Genomic DNA, 6000 nt, shown 5'->3' with positions numbered 1-6000 from the left:
GTGCCTCAGGATTGGGGCCTTTTTAATTCACTCCTTTAGTTTTGCAAACTATTTAGTAAAGGCCATGTCTACACTACAAACTTTGGTTAATGGAAGTTATGTTGGCATAAAACTGCTGCAGTTAGTACATTTCTTATGCAGGTGCACACTTGACTTCTTTTGTCATTGCTGCACACATACACACAAGATATTCTTGTGTCAAAGCACAGTGTGGTGCACCATGGGTAGATATTCTAGTATGCAACTCACCATTATCTAGATCTCTGTCTTCTGAGAAATGTTGGCAATGAATGAAGGGACTGAAATGAGTCACACACAGTTGATTGGGAGCAAAGAGTCAAGTACCCATCATACAATTTTCTCTGTCCCATAAAGCCACTCATATCCCAAATTTTTGTGGCTTTTTAAAAACTCCAACAAACCTGCACAGTACTTCTCACTGTCCACCATCTCTGACAGAAGTCTGAAGGTCACATGGCTCTGCACTATTGTCATGAGTGTTATAAACACAGGATGAAGATACTCCAGTATTTGCAGAACCAAAAGAAGATCATCATCAGCAGGGGGATATGAAAATTTCAAGGAGAACAGATTGCTGTGTGACGTAGCAAAAACCAATTCAAGATTCTTGGTGGCATTCTTGGAACTGCTGCAGAGGGTGTAGTGCTGCTTCTAGCTCCAAGAAACAAGCACTGACTGGTAGGATTGCATCGTAATGAACAATTGGGATGAAGAGCAGTGTCAGCAGAACTTTTGGATGCACGAGGCCACATTCCTGGATCTGTATGCTGAGCTAGCCCCAGACCTCCCACACAGGAAGACCACAATAAGAGCAGCACTGACAGTGAAAAAGCGAGTCGGAACTGCACTATGGAAGCTTGCAATGCTGGATGATATCAGATGATACTGGGAAATCATTTTGAGTGTGAAAATCAACAGTGGGAGCCATTGTCATGCAACTCTGCAATTAATCATCCCCTGATACACAGAACTGTGAGTCTCAGTAACGTACAGGGCATAGTGGATAAATTTGCAGAAATGGGGGTCCCAAACAGCAGTGGGGTGATAGATGGGATGATAAATCTCTATTTTGTCACCAGCAACATTGGCACAGAATATATCAACAGAAAGTGCTATGCTCTTATGGCTATGTAAGCCTTGGTGGATCACTGGAGATGCTTTGCCAATATCAGGATGGACTGGTCAAGAAAAGTGCGTAACATTCACATCTTTAAGAATACAGGACTATTCAGAAATCTGCAAGCAAAGACATTATTTCTTGACTTTCAAATTACTATTGGCAATGTTGAAATACCAATAATGATACTGGGAGAATCTGTCTACCTCCTGCTCCCGTGGTTCATGAATCACACACCAGACATCTCAACAGCAGTTAATAAAGATTTAGCTACACGCTCAGATGGTGCAGAATGACAGTTGAAGCTGCTTTTGGTAGATTGAAGGGATACTGGCATTGTTTACTCACAAGATTGGATTTCTGTGAGAAAAATATCCCAATGGCTATAGCTGCCTGTTGTATCCTGCATAATATCTGCGAGGCAAGGTCACAGTGGGATAGTTGCTGGACCTTCCTGACAGGTTTATCATTCCAAGAAAAGATAGATAGCCAGCAGAGGTAAGCCAAGTTTTTCTCATTTCTGGCCTGAACTGGAAGCAGGAAGTATTAAATCTCACAAGAGAGAGGGTGTTTTCTTGTAGGATTTCTAGCACTTTTTGCATTTTGAAGAGGTTTTGTACATCACAGGCTAGATATGAATAAGTAACATTTATTTGAACCAAACTTCTGCATTTTAGGCTCTCCTGTATCTAAATCCTGCCAATTCATCTGCTATTAAGAAAATATTATTTTATTTTTATCCCTTGCTTTGTGCTTTCCAATCCAAAAAGGAAAGGTCTGTGCTGTGTAGAGTTACTATGTAAGGGCAAAACTAGTGCTTGGCCCTATGCAGTTGCTCAGGAGGATAAATACATAAGGTGCCTTCTTTGGCCCCTGTGTGTGCAACCTAGCCAGCAGGCCCCAGCACTGGGAGGGAAGAAGATTCTCTGCAGGACTGATACTTTTCTTCCCACGTATCTGGATAGAGCCTGGGAAGAGCCTTGAATTTGTCCAGCAATACACTGTCACAGAAAGAGGGTAGTAAACTGGTACAGACCAGCAGAAAGTTATTTCTCTCTCCTTCCCTCTCCCCAACCTTAGAGCAAGTGGGGAGCCAGTCAGAGGATTGTGACAGAGTCCCAGCTCTCTCCTGGTCTGCTCATTGAGGAGCACAGCTATGTCTTGCCCCTCACTTAGGGTAGATTGTCACCTTAAAATCTAGCTCTAAAGATGTCAGGCTGGAAGGAAACAATAATTTAAAGAAAAGAAAGGAAATATTGAGACTTTTTCAAAAGATAGTATTCACTTTGATCATTTGAACAGCTTTTGCCCCTGCAGTTTCTATGCTTCATTGTCATTTCAAATCCAGGCCTTGACAAGAACAACGTCAGAGATAAAATATGTAGCAAACATTCCCAGTGCATAAATTCAGGAAACACCTTTGTGGATGGACATGAAACTGTGTAAATAAGTTGTTTAATTTTAAGAAGAAGAAAAGGAAAAGATATTCAAAAGAAATTTTAACAGTATCTGAATTAGATGAGAATAATTAAATAAATCTGTACTGTTCCAATGTTGTTTATAAAATTGTGAATAAGCAGCAACATTTCTTGGATTTCATTACTTTTCAATGGAAAGATTTGTATTGATGCACTTGTCTGAAAATGGCATCAATATTCATAATATAAAATATTATTACCACCATCTTATAATTAAGTAGTGCTATTGATATATCTTATCAACAGTTATAATAAAACAATGACTTGTGGCATCTTACAATGGGTGTCTCACCCCATCCTAGTGTATCTGTGTACCAAGTTGAATGTATTTTTTTAAAATAATGATGAAAAGCTGCAAGAAAAAACATGCTCCCAGTGTTTACCAGAGATAAATTGATGTCTTTCCAGTCCTTTGATTTTATGAGACATTTAGCCATCTTCTCTAGTAAAATAAACATTTTTCTGTATTTTTAAAGAGGTCAGGTTATCATACCAGGGCTTTGCAAACAGATTTTCTTTCTCCCTGCTTATGTTAACTTAGCTCACTATTTTCTGCTTAGTTTTCAACGCAGTAGTACTAACTCATAAAATTAATTCCCATTTTGTGGGTATGTCAGAAATGAGGATTGTTCTGACCCCTGTTTGAACTCATCAGCTGAAATGAAGTTGTTCAGTGAGCTGGAGAAGACAAAGCTGAGTTCCAAGAAATTAATCAACTCCATCAGCCTTTGCAATAGGCCTGAAAATGGCACACATCAGACTGACCCTGAGCAGCTCTGGATTCCCTCTGTAAATGAAAGTCATCATTCCTGGCAAGGAAGATACTAAATTATAGGCTTTTAAATTTAATTTTCAGTTTACTTGTGTTTTCGATTAGTATGCCATGTTTCATAAAGATGGTAGTACCTTTAAGTAGTAAATGCCTTCATCTACCAGCTCAATCCCTGTTGTAATAAAAAGGTAAATTTGAACTAAAAACTGTTAGCAAATGAAACATGTGCCCGATTTTTTTTCTCAGTGACACCTTAAGCAACAATACCAAATTATTTTCTTCATACCAAAATCAATAACAGGCTTGGAAATAAAAAGTAGCCCTGCAGCCTGAGGCTACAGATTTTCATGACAGGCTACTAAAACTATCTTTCAGTAGCCTGAAGGTCTGCCAGCTAATCATTCACTTTCCTTCACTATTTAGTTGTCGGATATCTCTCCGGGCTAGTAAAACTTAAAGGCTATGTGACAAATTGTCTGCTAAAGAAACATTGTCCATTTTTATCTTCACAGAACTTCAATATGTAGCATGTAGACTGAAAAGTTCATGTTGCTTTGGAGAGGAAAAATTATAATTGTAACTGGTCTGAGAATTCCAAAAGTAAAATACAGACCTGTTCATTATTAAATGTGAGGCATTAGGAGCCTGATACTGCACCCATCAAAGTCAGTGGTTAACTTCCCATTGATTTTCATGGGTGCAGGATGGAGATCTAAGTGAATGGAGATTAAGTATTCTCTATTAAGCACGCAAAGGTAAGTAACTGTAAAAGTTAAGGTTCACTGCTCCATCCTAACTCTGCTCCCTTGTGCCCATACATGACAATATTATCTATAATTTGGCAATCAGAGTAATTCTCAGATACCACAATATAACATTGTATTACAAAACAGTGCTGGGCAGCAACTGGAAGGTGCTGAGTTCTATCAACTGTCCTTGACTTCAGCAGACATTAAGGGTGCTCAGCAACTCACAGAATCCAGCTCTTAGATATGTATGCCTATCACCTAGCTGGATCAAATCCTGCTTGCCTAGCATAGTATTTAGCATTTAATTTACTAAGCTTTTTTAAAAGAACAAACGATCCTAACAGACAGCAGGCAGCTAAGGCCAGCTGTTGCCTACTAATCTTGTTAGTAATTGTGCATGAGTAGGCTTAAGAGGCATCAGATAGGCAAGGTTGACTGGTATCTTTTGATACTACAGGTTAATATGAGTCTCCATAACTCTTCATGCCCTTTCAAGTGCACAGTTTGAGGCAAAATAAGAACCATGGCTTTTTTTTAGCCAATCCTCAACATGCTTTATGTTTGCCATCTCCAAATTGTGTGCCTTGGGATAGTTTTTGCAGCTAAACCAAACTAAGACTTTTAAGTTGCATCAGAATCCTAGACTATGCTAATCACCTGAAACAGATTACATTGATATAAGGCTTTAGATAACACTGCTCTACAGCCAAAATGCTTCTGAAATAAATGTAGTCCAACTTTACTAATTCTGGGTCACTGAGAACGAAAATGATGCTTAAAATTGTTGATTGACTCTAGTTTTCAAGATATGCTATTGGGTCAGTATATACGACCCTTGACTTGGGAATGGCGGAGGATAAGTGAGTTATAAAGGGAAGGAATCTCAATTTAAACCAGAAATGACTAAAATACATCTTTGACTGGATCTATGAATAAATCTATGACTGGGTTTGGACAGTACTTGCTTTTTAGGCAAAACAATGAATGATGCAATCTGAAGCTGATATTGCATCATACATGATATAAATTGCATCATATTATTCCTAAAAGTCATGGATGATGCAATCATAATGAAGCTTACATAACTCTACTGAACAAATTTCCCTATATGAGCTCTAGAAATCATACAATGTGGTGCTCTCTTATTTGTCAGTGTTTTATTTTGCAAAGGGACACATTTTTGTTTAGCCAAAGTGAGCAGAGATGCCTCGTACTTGTGTGAACAGTGCAGATAACTTTTGCTATGTTTGTGGCGAAGTCACTTTTGCATCACAAAAGCGCAGTATTACCACTATGGTTAAGAAAGCCTATCACCTTTATTTTGGCAGCAAAATTGGAGATCAGGACAAGAGGTGGGCCCCACACATATGCTGCAACACTTGTGCAACAATGCCTTTTGCAGTGCCAATGATTTGGAGAGAGCCAACAGATCATCCCAGCAATTGTTACTTCTGCATGGTGCCTCCAGTTGGGAAAGGTGTGTCAAAGAAGAAAAAGTGAACTGTGCATTATCCAAACATTCCATCAGCTCTACGCCCAGTACCCCACGGAGAAGGGCTGCCGGTTCCTGATGCACCAGAATCATTCTCACTTGAGTCAGACGAGGAAGAGGAAGAGGATGAAACTTCTGGTCCTGAACCATCAATGTCACAGGACCCACATTTTCTCCCATCCTCCTCCTCTGAACCTCACCTCATAACACAAGGTGAACTGAATGACCTTGTCAGGGATTTGGAACTACCCAAGAGTAAGGCAGAGCTGTTGGGCTCCAGACTACAGCAGTGGAATCTCCTGGCAGGCTGTCAGGGCAAATTGAGCCCATCAATGCTTGCAGACTATTGCTGGACAGTGACAAGAGATGCT

The sequence above is a fragment of the Gopherus flavomarginatus genome, chromosome 2 (genome assembly GCF_025201925.1).
Source record: "Gopherus flavomarginatus isolate rGopFla2 chromosome 2, rGopFla2.mat.asm, whole genome shotgun sequence".
Taxonomy (NCBI): domain Eukaryota; kingdom Metazoa; phylum Chordata; order Testudines; family Testudinidae; genus Gopherus; species Gopherus flavomarginatus.
The sequence above is the reverse complement of the archived record's forward strand: the minus strand, read 5'-3'. Positions refer to the sequence as shown.